General features: G+C 40.7%; 1 protein-coding gene across 2 annotated transcripts in view; it reads left to right on the top strand.

Moving 5' to 3' along the window:
* The first annotated feature begins 10,921 nt into the window (after positions 1-10,921).
* Positions 10,922-13,202, top strand: part of LOC124147248 (alpha-mannosidase 2C1-like) — a 59,024-nt gene continuing 56,743 nt past the window's right edge. For both annotated transcript variants that reach the window (XM_048383473.1, XM_048383474.1), the window contains exon 1: positions 10,922-11,023. The gene's annotated coding sequence lies outside the window, so the exon portion shown is untranslated. The remainder of the gene's footprint in view (positions 11,024-13,202) is intronic.

Genomic DNA, 13,202 nt, shown 5'->3' with positions numbered 1-13,202 from the left:
AAAATGTTTTAGAGAATGTCAAGGGTCTAAATCTCTTTTGAGACAACATAGCAATTATGCTGTTCCTGTCCTCAGATCCGTAAACATATCAAGTGAGAAAAACACCCTCTTTAATGAGTCTTCATTGACTGGCCACACTATGTGGTGTGGTTACAGTTTTTGACTTGATAAGATGTAAATTTGTGGTCCCCATGTTCAAGAATCTCAAGATATAATCAGAAGTACACATTTCTACACAAAAATGGTCCTGTTGATTTTTGAGATTTGAAGATGACCTTTATATCTTGCCAGGGAGAACACATGATTGTCTACACAAGTCAGTGTTTATTTGCTTTATAAACAACTGAAAAGTCAAGTATTATCATCCATTGTCAGAATTATTCATGACTAGAAATCTACAAAAGGTGCTGAAAACAAGTCAAAAATAGGACAAGACGATGTTATCAAATCTAGCAATTTCAGTCATCTTGAACCTCTTTCATTTGCAGGAATTGAACATATTTTTGTGTGTTAGCATATTTTTAGTCATGAGAGCACAGATACAAATTATGATGGATTACAGGTCATCTATCATCATTCAATGGACCGATAATATGTTATCTGTTATTTTGTTTTGCAGGATATATTTATATGTAAGCTATGATAGCACAGATACAAATTATGATAGATTACAGGTCATCTATCATCATTCAATGGACAGATAATCTGTTATCTGTTATTTTGATTTGCAGGATATATTTATATGTAAGCTATGATAAGCACTGTCCTGTTGGATATCTGGTCACTGTAGGACAGAGCTTATCACGGTTAATTTCCATTCATGCAAACACGTTAATGATATTATGTTAACCATGTTAACAATGTGAATATTTTGTTGTATCTAAAGGTCAGTTATATTTTCCAGATAACTCTGACCAATATGTAATGATTGTGTATGTGGCACGTGGTCCTATGCGCAGCGCACAGGTCACAGGTCACAAATCAGGTGAAGTCCTTGGATGGGTGACTTTGTTTTGGGGGCTTGGCTCCTGAGAGTTTCTAGGGCTTCGGTCCTGCCCCACACTGAAGCACATGTAACACATGTGGTGTCACCTTGGGCAAGTGACTTTGTTCGAAATGTGCCTCTGTTCACCCAGCAGTGAGTGGGTACCAGGTAGGATTTGATGGCAATGTGGTTGTTAACCTTCTTGCGCCTAACAGGCAGCTTGGGTTGTATACTCCCCAGGGAGCTGAGAATGATTGTTGAGTGCACACTGACTGGGGTAATGATGTCAAAGCGCTTAGAGCATGTTTATGCATGGAGTACAGTGCCATATAAATGGACTATTATTATTATTATTAATATATATATATATGAAGTAGTGGTTACTAAAATGAGATTGTCAAACATTCCCTCAGTTTGTTGAAGGCTACAAGAAGGAGGTTCATGTAATTTGTAAAGTGAACTAACATCCATCTGTGCCATTGTGATAATGGAATACATCTCTGACAGGCAGTCTGGGTTGTATACTCCCAAGGGAGCTGAGAACACAATTTGAATGCACAATGATCCAGTGATAATATAGTCATGACATTTGAGCATGTGCCTTTGTGGCATCGAGTATTTGCCGTTAGAAGTGGGTCTATCTTATTATGATTAATATATGTTGATGTTTAGATATCCGAATCTCGATTCTGATGTGAAACTCACCTGATGCCACATTGTGCGAGTGTAGCCATTTCTCAAACTATCGATGGACTGCAATCAGTGACATGTTCGTATATCAATTGTTACCATAATGTTTGGGGTACACTAATGATATGTCAGGAGTTATAATGAAACTAATAATATGCTGGTAATCATTTACTTTTCTAGGCCCCATTCCAAGTTTTCTTAGTGCTGAGACTGTCATTAGTCTGTGGGACAGTCGGGTAGCCTAGTGGTTAAAGCGTCCGCTTGTCACGCGGAAGACCCAGGTTCGATTCCCGACATGGGTACAATGTGTGAAGCCCATTTCTGGTGTCCCCCCGCTGTGATATTGCTGGAAAATTGCTAAAAGTGGCGTAAAACCATACGCTTGCTCATAAGTCAATGTTAAAGTTAGGGAGTTACAATCACCTTGGAGCTAGGATCACTTTGTGGCACAGGGACTGTTCATTTGGATCCAAACACCCTGCTTAAGGAGACATGGTATCCTTTGGAAACAGTTTATGATTTGGTATCAGACATCCCTTGAGTATCTTCACAGTCATTCTGTTGAATGTTTTGGACTTGCTGGTCCATTAGGCCATATCAAATAATGCAAGGAAGTGCAGGTAGATATCTAGCTAGTTATACCTGTATCACAATTGTATTGCAGTAGTGTGTTTAACTATCACACTACTGTTGCAGTTGTATAATTCACCCATACCACATTGTCTATCTGTTTGAAGTTCCAGCTATTGATATTCCATGTCAGACAGAATGTTTTCAACTGTTGATATAAAACATTTGTACCATAGATGAGTTTGAAAGTTTGCCAATGAGTGTTCGAAATTGAGTACAAAAATGAAGGGGTTCTAGTGATAACTGTCGTGTTACAAACTCTAGAAACCAGCTGCTTCCTTGATTCAAATTCTGTTGGAGAAAACCTCAAGGGCCACCTATGAGCCCATGAGTTTCGAGCACTGGCCGTTTCATGTTCGATTGTTTATTTACTTTACAATGTTGATGACTTTAACTATAATTTCCTGAACAAGTGGCCTTTGTTATGTTGTACAGATGCTAAATGTGTTCCATGATGCCTTAGGTGACATCTAGTTTGTGATAAACTTGCAAATGTTAGCCAAATGTGATATGTATTGTACATTATATCCGTCCATTATTTTCACAGGTGCTAGTCAGTTCGTCTCCTGATACAGATTCAAACCTATCTTGTCACAAATACACATTACAGACGTATTGGAATATTCATGCAAAGTTGCCTTTATTCAGACCAGGACAGATTTCTTGATCTTTTTTTCATTCCATATGTCAGTGAAAGGTGAAGGGTGAAGTATATTTTGTCAAATTTTGCACCTGACCTGGTGATGTTGATGTTATGTTTATGCTGTAGATTTTCGTTCATCTGACTTTCACTCAGATGAGCTTATGTCATGGCCTTTGTTTGTCATCCGTCGTAAACATTTTCTTCTTAGAAACCCCTGAGCCAATGAAGCTGAAACTTCACATACTTGTTCCCACCAATGATGACACTGGATTGGTTCAAGAGGTCCGAATCCAATTTTCCATATGGCCACGGGCTGTGTGGTAGCTGTAATATTGCGGCGTAAGACTGTACTCACTCCCTCACTCAATATGGCCACCATATTGAAAAATCTATTAATGGCCGTTACTCTGCCAATTTTGTACAAACTGTAATGAAATTTGAGATTTGTTTATTTTGTTATGGCATGTATGTTTGTCAAGTCGCTGTCTTAGTGTGAAGTTTCAAACTATTGACTGCATATCCAGGTGAGCTACAGTGAAGTGTCACTATCTTTGTAAGTACTCCTTAGTCAACGCCCATTCTTCATCATGACAAGATGAATATGGCTCCCCTGCACCTGTTCTTGTTGGGGTGACTTAGAGAGGAGGGGAGGGGGCAGGTTGGCTCGGTGATGAAGTTGTTTGAGGTCATCGTTCTCAAATCAGATGCTTGATGCTCGTGATGTTAATCGTTTGTTTGCCTGGTCCAAACTCATTTGTAGGCCACTGTCATAAATAAACAACCAAACATCATGAAAAAAACTCAACTTGCAGATATGATAAACATCATTGTGATAGATACAGCATCTCTCATCATGTGAACATCTAACTTGCTTCTCAGTATTAGGGAAACTCATTTTTTTTGAAGACCAGACAAATTGTATTTCTTATTCTGCAGATTTTCCTGGGCCACTATGCCAAGAAGCATATAAGTAATGTCATGGTGGTTTTGAAATAAATCTTTTGAATAACAAATTTGGCAAAAATAATAAAAGGAGAAAATGGTAAGATACTTTATCAGTCATCCATTTTTATTCTTTTGTTTATTTACGTTGGGAAAATAGTTAAGCAGGTTCCTTACCGAAAGAACAAGAAAATAAATTGATCGGTCCTAAAAATATTAAAATCCTGACGTAGGTTAGCTCGCATTAGCTAACCAGAAAAGTCACCTGCCAACAACTATATTTTTCATTAGATATGTGCTGAGGGGGTTTTGACATGCTTAGTTTTGCATTCAACATTCTTTTAATCAAAATCAAATCTCACCTTGTACTTAAGCCGTCATGTTTATTTTATGATTAATGATTCAGATGACAGGTATTTGAAAAAAATATTGCATAATAGTTTGTATTAGACTGTAGGCATTACAGGTTGCCTCCAGCATGTATGTCAAGATGCAAGACTGATTGTGTGAATCATCCATATCACCCTCATTGAAATTGCAGTCATACTTTCTGTGAGGATACAGTTGTATGTTGTGAATAAATGGACATTCCTAGCTCACACCAGAAGTGTGGGATAATTCCTGAACTTTCTGTGATAGATATTGAGAGGTGTTGGAGGAGAGAGAGACAGTTGATGTTCAATTTTGCAGTGCCAAATATTCATCCCAAAAGACAGAATAAGAAGGCAAATTTGAAAGTATGCTCATGGCATTAATTAAGGGGACATACAGAGTGCATGCCTGGAGACCAGTGGTTGTGTGATGATGTGTGAGGATGTTAATGGTTCATTCTGTGTCATATCGGTTGCGGCATGTGAATCAGGTGATGTTAAACAATATTGATTGCAGAGAGTAGATGGATCGGTGACCGTGTTCGGCAGCTTGACTCCTGAGAGTTTCTTGGGTTTCGGTTCTGCCCCACACTGAAACACATGCTACATGTGGTGTCACCTTAGACAAGTGACATTTTTTTTTCGTAAAATGCCTCTGATAAGATGGTAGTCTGATTGTTTACCTTCTAGCGCCTCACAGGCAGCATGGGTTGTATACTCCTCAGGGAGCTGAGAATCAAACATTGAGTGCACACTGAGAACCATTGACAATAGGGGCGGTCGGGTAGCCTGGTGGTTAAAGCGTTCGCTCGTCACGCCGAAGACCCGGGTTCGATTCCCGACATGGGTACAATGTGTGAAGCCCATTTCTGGTGTCCCCCGCCGTGATATTGCTGGAATATTGCTAAAAGCAGCTTAAACCATACTCACTCACTCACTCCCACTGACAATGATAATGTAGCATCATGAGCATTCACTTGGTGAATGGAAGCATCTATGTTGAAGACAGCAGGGAACTGTCTTCTCCATTGCTGTCACTGCCAAGTGTTTTCTTATCATGTCCATCAGCATGTATATGTTCCCTTTGTTATTTATAGTAAATTTGGAATCAGTTGTGATGTATTAATATTTCTTAAGTTCAGATATGGTACAGTTTGGCACTTCTTAGGCTGAGCCATAACTGAAATGCCATAACGGTTGTACTCTCTCTCTTCCCAACCACACAGGTCAACTTGTTGATTCAATATTTACTGTGATCAACAGCATTGCTCACTGCCACAGCCGCTGTTTACACTTTTGCACAAATTATGCAAATGTATTTAACAAGAGATAAATTGTTAAACACTGAAACTGTTTTTGCCTTGTCTTTTGTTTAGCTCATTTTACTGAAAGATAAGCGATCTTCTGTCATGGTCGTTTGGCATCCAGCGATGGCGTCACCTCAGAAACAAATGGACCATTGAAACGGAAACTTGGTGCTCCTGTTATCACAAAGGATGACATCTTTCACAAATATTGATGCGTCATTTATGGACACTACTTATGGCCGTCATTTTTGTGATGAAATTTGGTATATGAGTTAAATATTGACCCAATCACAGATACCTCTCGACCCATGAAGAGATCCGGGGTAGAATAGGTCTTCAGCAACCCATGTTTGCCGTAAAAGACGACAATGCTTGTTGTAAGAGGCGACTAACGGGATCGGGTGGTCAGGCTCGCTGACTTAGTTGTTACATGTCATTGTATCCCAATTGCGTGGATCGATGTTCATGATGTCAATCACTGGATTGTCTGGCCCAGACTACAGACCGGTGTCATGAAGCTGGAATATTGCAGAGTGTGTTGTTAAACCAAAAAAAACCCCAAAAGATACCTATCTGCGTGAAGACCAAACAACACCTCCGAAGAACGTCACATCAGAGGACCCTGACCAAACTTTCACCGCCCAATCTAAATGAAGGATGCATGGGTTCTTGAGCCAATCAGATGTCAGCTTTCTAAAACAGTTTGTTTAGGTATAGATGCCATGGCACTTAGATGCTGAATGGATGATTAGGCAATTCACACTGAAGAATTTATTGAACAATATGTTCTAAAACTCGGGGTATAGTTAAAGATAACTTCTTTGATAGGCATTTAGAAGTTTGAGGACTAAGTAAGGATAAGAATTTATGGATGAACAACTTTATTACAATTAAGAGCGACGTTTCGGTCACTTGCTTGATAACGTTGTTAGAACCTACACCGAAACGTCGCTCTTAATTGTAACAAAGAAGTTGTTCTTCCATAAATTCTTATCCTTATATTGTAAAGGATGTTACATTTTTTTCAGAAAAAAACAATGAGCCAGGAGTGATAAAGTTCTTCATAGGAATGTTCGTAGTTTCACGTCATGAGAAGGCCAAAGGTCGCGTTAACAGATGAAAGATGCTCACTGAAGTATTTTTTACACTTTCACATTAGCAGTATAGAGAGCTTGTTAGCAAATAAGACAGCAAGTGTGGAGTTAATGATGGGGTGATGATATCAGTAGGTTGTAGAGCTAAGTGAACCCTAGCCTAACTACCATTTCCACACTGTCACTATGCATTTTCGGCAGTGTTATAGGTTACAATAAATGCATCCAAAAACATAAGAAAATTGTAACAAGGAAATGATGGTTGCGAGAGCTTCATTGATGTGACGGTTGGGTAAATAGCCATCGTGACAGAAAGCTTCGACATTGTGACACAAACATACAAGGTGAGGTGAAATTGGGTTTAAAGTCTCGTCCAAGATTATTGCACTTATATAGCGACGTGTATGAACGTGTGTTTGTGTGTGTGGCTGCTTGTACTAGACCGGACTGATGCCGATTTATAGTGCTAGCCCACTGAGATACCATGCCGCGGTTTAACATGAATACCCCACTCAGACACAGTATACTGACTCCGAGACGACCAGTCCTTGCCTTAACCCACCAATGCCGAGCGCAAGACAGGGTAACAACAAGTACCACTTTTTAACGTCTTTGGTATGATGCGGCCGGGGATCGAACCCCGGACCTTCCGCTCTCCGGGCGGACGCTCTACCACTAGACCACGGAGGCGGTCCAAACATACAAGGAAATCGACAGAGAAATGACATTTTCTATTTGCCATCGTGATTTTGTTTGATGTTATCATTCTATTAATCAGCAGAGACAGAACACATTTAATCAAGAGAAACAAAACAGTAATGGCAGAGGATCCGGAAATGAAGACGTTTTCATACAAGAGTCTGTGCTTTTTTCAATCACGACACGACCATGAGTTCAAGATCTGATATAGTTTCAACGAATCAAAAATGGATGTATCAAGACATGTGACAAAGACAGGTCAGACACTTTAAAAAGATACCTTTAACACTAACACTGTAGTGTGGGCTTTGCAGTTGACTGAGGCACATCAGTCTGTTCTGACTCTGTAACAGCCTATATAGCCTGTCTTGTTTTGAAGTTGTATGGACTGAACCTTAGTTCATTGACGTGAGTATAAAACCTTATGTTAATCCTTGTGTGGGGGGTAGAAGGGGGGGGGGGGGGGGGGGGCGTTACATGAAGCTGGTGAGGACAATTAGGAGTAATTCTCACTCCTTGACTTAGATAACCCTCTCCTGACCAGGCGAGTTGTAGAATCATGGCTTACATTGACCATGACCACACGGAAAGGCAATACGTTCAGTTGGTAGGATCCCCTTAAGCCCAGGGGCGGTCGGGTAGCCTAGTGGTTAAAGCATTCACATTGAAATGTATTAATTATTGTTTCGTGTAACGAAGCAAAGCAGAAACTATAGGAGAGATTTAGAGTTAGCTGTTCAACACCAAATGTCTTAGAAGGTAATGTTACAGGAACATGATGATGGACACATAATGAGTGAGTGAGTGAGTATGGTTTTACGCCGCTTTCAGCTATATTCCAGCAAAATCACGGTGGGGGATACCAGTAATGGGCTTCACACATTGTACCCATGTCGGGAAACGAACCGGGTTTTCAGCGTGAGGGGCGGTTGGGTAGCCTATAGTTAAAGCGTTCACTTGTCACGCTGAAGACCCTGGTTCAATTCCGACATGGGTACAATGTGTGAAGCCAATTTCTGGTGTCCCCCGCCGTGATTTTGCTGGAATATTACTAAAAGCGGTGTACTGTTTGATTGGCAATTTCAGAAGTTGGTGAGCATTTGATAAATAACCAACGAGGTACGAGTTGATTACGGTAATTAATATTAATGAACGACACTTGTAATCACTAGTTTAGTACCAAGTTACAAAGATACCAAGCTGCACTCTTATTGCACTTCTGAAAGTGACCAGTTTGACTCCCGTCGAGATCTGACGTTTGTTATGTGACGTCATTACATTACAAAGTGACCTCGTTCAGTTTGTTTGGTTCAAATTTTCATTTTAAATGACCAATCAGCTGTTAGCATCTTCTTTATCACCTCGGGGCGGTCGGGAAGCCTACTGGTTAAAGCGTTCGCTCGTGTCCCCCGCCGTGATATTGCTGGAATATTGCTAAAAAAACGGCGTAAAACCATACTCACTCAGTCACACATTCTCACCTCACTGGCGTCGGATGAAGCGGGTCATCACTTGTATCCAATGCTTTTAAAATAATATCAACCTCTACAGTGTATACATCTGGTAAATATGTAGATAGGTCATAGTTGTCATAGGTCATAGAACAAGTAATCTCAGGAAAAAGAGCATCCCAACCTGGACACTTAAGAAATCATTTGATGAAAGGTGTTGTTCTATCTATGTTTGGGGACCGCCTCCGTGGTCTAGTGGTAGAGCGTACGCTCGGAGAGCGGAAGGTCCGCGGTTCGATCCTCGGCCAAAAGACGCTAAAATATGGTACTTGTTGTTACTCTGTCTGGCGCTCGGTATTAAGGGGCTAAAACAAGGACTGGTCGGCTCGGAGTATACTGTGTCTGAGTGGGGTATTCATGTTTAACTGCGGCATGGTATTTCAGTGGGCTAGCACTATAAATCGGCATCTGTCCGGACTACACAAGCAGCCACACACACACACACACACACACACACACATGTCGCTATAGAAGAGCAATACTCTTGGACGCGACGTTAAACCCCATTTCACCTCACCTCTCTATTTTTGGAACAAGGGATTGTTTGCTGAAACAGTATAAGATAATAGAATCAAATGCTAGACTACATTACATAAAATATATATTTTTCAATTTAAAATTATTTCTTAAACTCATGTTTTACAACTCTGTCAACCTTTATATCAATAGTTTGAGACAAATTCCGCATGTTTCAGTCGGATAACGGCCCACGTTGTTCGTATACTGCATACATATTGTTGCAATGCTTAACTATGGCATGGAGTGAAAATATTGAATTTTCTTGTTCATTTTGCAATCAAATCAAACACACAAACAATGACATGGTCTCAGTATTTGTCACTACAAACCAGTTTGAAAACGGCAACTAATGAGCCCTTATAATCAGTATGTCATGAAATTAAAATGTTTGACATCATGAAGGATTTACAGAAAACGTGCCCATTCGAAGTAATAATTTTGTCTCTAACAACGCTGCACATTCGCTTCCTGTTGTTTACAGACAAACTGGTGATGTATGAAATTATTGGCGATGCTCATAAATACACTCTTCGAAAAAAGAAACGCACGGGTAGTATGTAGTTCTAACCTGACTACACAAAAAATCCGGTATATATATTGGATATATGCCCCCCTCCCCCCACCCCCATGTTCCACAAACTTATGTTCTACGAGTTACCCGCTATGCTTTCTCAACCTCTCGGCGTGAAATGAGTATTACTTGCTTTGATTTTGTCGTTTCTTACATCATGGAAGAGTGAGTGAGTGAGTGTGGTTTTACGCCGCTTTTAGCAATATTCCAGCAATATCACGGCGGGGGACACCAGAAATGGGCTTCACACATTGTACCCATGTCGGGAATCGAACCCGGGTCTTCGGCGTGACGAGCGAACGCTTTAACCACTAGGCTACCCGACCGCCCCACATCATGGAAGAAACTAAAATTGGTTTCAATCCGCATCAATAACAAATATGTTTGGTTTGTATGACTCCGCATTAGACTCGTTCCAGGATCCTCCGTTTGGTGCTGCTGCTCTCCCTTCTCGGGTAACTGTTACTCAAACTGACTAAACTGTATTCCCGGCATATTAAAATGTATATACAAATAATAACGACTAAATTACCTTATAACGTTTCACCGTAGAAAAAAACACAGACATTTAAAAAAAAAACCAACCTAAAAAACCTCGTGTAATTTATTTGCCAAAGTACTTAATATTTTTGTAAGTATTAAATGCCATTTTTTATAAACCTCCTCTTGTGACTGTCGTGTTTTTGGTGACCCTACCCTGATTGCCTTTGACCCACCCACTCCTGTGAAAAATGACTGGACCCCAAGAAGCTGAAATAAAAAAATCAAATGACAACTGTAATGTTGTTATAACATGGATATGGACTGTTTTTGGAGAATTCCACCAAAGACAAGTTCACTTCAGCAGAATTAACACCATAAAAAATATAGATATATTTTAAGGGCTCGAACCTATCTTAGCATAGATAAGGTTCTATGACCATTGTTTAAGACACCCGGCCGATAAAATTTAGAGTAATCTCCCCTTCACATCCCAGCTGTGTCAACCAGGACACGGTGAGCTTTGTGTGCAGGATTGTAGACTATCTGGTGCATGTCATCTTGCAACTGTAACATAAAACGTAAGTTACTTAACCGGTGTGCACTCTGTCAGAACAACATGTATCGTGATTGCTATTTATTTTAGGAAAGCATGGGTTAGTTCTCTCGCTTGAAATCAGTCATGCCCCTATCAATCGATCTTGAGAGGGACGCTTAAAGTCGCTTGTACAGTGGCCTCGCACTCGTGTCGTATGTGAAATCAGTTTTCCTCATTCATCTTACATTGCCTTGTTGCTTGTCTCTTTCTTTCAATCCATGCTTTTAATTATCAATGAGAATAGGGAGATAAATATCGTAAATTTAGAGCATAAATTCTTTCTTATCATCTTATATGTGTCCTTCGTTCGCTCGTCACGCCGAAGAGTGAGTGAGTATGTTTTTAAGCCGCTTTTAGCAATATTCCAGCAATATCACAGCGGGAGACACCAGAAATGGGCCTCAATCATTGTACCCATGTCGGGAATTGAACCAGGGTCTTCAGCGTGACGAGTGAATGCCTTAACTATAGGCACAGGAACTCGATGATACGGTGTATAACATAATATATTCGTATAGAAACAAAATCACACCACTCTGTATACATATAGACAAGGAGTCATGCCCGCCATCTTGGTTCTTATTCAAGATTTCGCACTCGGTTCGAATCATACCTCATTATGGCATGAAATATGAATGTCACTTATTTCAACCTATTGGAACTTGCTACACAAACGTCAGGCAACACAATCGTGTTCATCTGTGGTCACCTTACCTCGTATTTATTTTAAAACAACCATCAAATCTCAACCCTATGCTTCGTCGCCGAGGTAAACAAGAAAAAGGTGGCCGGAAATAACGGCGCTACACGGGCTTAAACTCGCCAAACATGATATTGCTTGAATATTGGCGGCGTAAAACCATACTCACTCACTCACTCATTATGTGTCCATCATCATGTTCCTGTAACATTACCTTCTAAGACATTTGGTGTTGAACAGCTAATGCTAAATCTCTCCCATAGTTTCTGCTTTGCTTCATTACACGAAACAATAATTAATACATTGCAATGTGAATTATATTCACACTTAAAGACAAGTAGATTCCACCCAGTAAACCTGTTGCAGATAGGTGTTTGGCATCATCAACTTTTTATATTCGGTACTCTTTGGCTGCTTGGCCGAACACACGTGTCAGGCACATCTGAACACTCTTGTCGGGCTATTCTGAACACTCTGGTTGGGCTATTCTGAACACTCTTGTTGGACTTTTCTGAAGACTCTTGTCGGACTATTCTGAACACTCTTGTCGGGCTATTCTGAACGTTCTTGTCGGACTATTCTTAACACTCTTGTCAGGCTATTCTGAACACTCTTGTCTGACTATTCTGAACACTCTTGTCGGGCTATTCTGAACACTCTTGTCGGGCTATTCTGAACACTCTTGTCGGGCTATTCTGAACGCTCTTGTCGGCTGTTCTGAACGCTCTTGTCGGCTGTTCTGAACACTCTTGTCGGCTGTTCTGAACACTCTTGTCGGACTATTCTGAACACTCTTGTCGGGCTATTCTGAAAGCTCTTGTCTGACTATTCTGAACACTCTTGTCGGGCTATTCTGAACACTCTTGTCGGCTATTCTGAACGCTCTTGTCGGCTGTTCTGAACACTCTTGTCGGACTATTCTGAACACTCTTGTCGGGCTATTCTGAACACTCTTGTCGGCTGTTCTGAACACTCTTGTCGGCTATTCTGAACACTCTTGTCGGCTGTTCTGAACACTCTTGTCTGACTATTCTGAACACTCTTGTCGGACTATTCTGAACACTCTTGTCTGACTATTCTGAACACTCTTGTCGGCTATTCTGAACACTCTTGTCGGGCTGTTCTGAACACTCTTGTCTGACTATTCTGAACACTCTTGTCGGCTGTTCTGAACACTCTTGTCGGCTGTTCTGAACACTCTTGTCGGGCTATTCTGAACACTCTTGTCGGACTATTCTGAACACTCTTGTCGGCTGTTCTGAACACTCTTGTCGGCTGTTCTGAACACTCTTGTCGGCTGTTCTGAACACTCTTGTCTGACTGTTCTGAACACTCTTGTCTGACTATTCTGAACACTCTTGTCGGGCTATTCTGAACGCTCTTGTCGGGCTATTCTGAACACTCTTGTCGGGCTGTTCTGAACACTCTTGTCGGCTGTTCTGAACACTCTTGTCTGACTGTT

Source organism: Haliotis rufescens, unplaced genomic scaffold (assembly GCF_023055435.1).
Source record: "Haliotis rufescens isolate VD_foot unplaced genomic scaffold, xgHalRufe1.0.p SCAF_49, whole genome shotgun sequence".
NCBI classification, from domain to species: Eukaryota; Metazoa; Mollusca; class Gastropoda; order Lepetellida; family Haliotidae; genus Haliotis; species Haliotis rufescens.
Note: the sequence above shows the minus strand (reverse complement) of the source record. Positions and strands in the feature narration are given on the sequence as shown.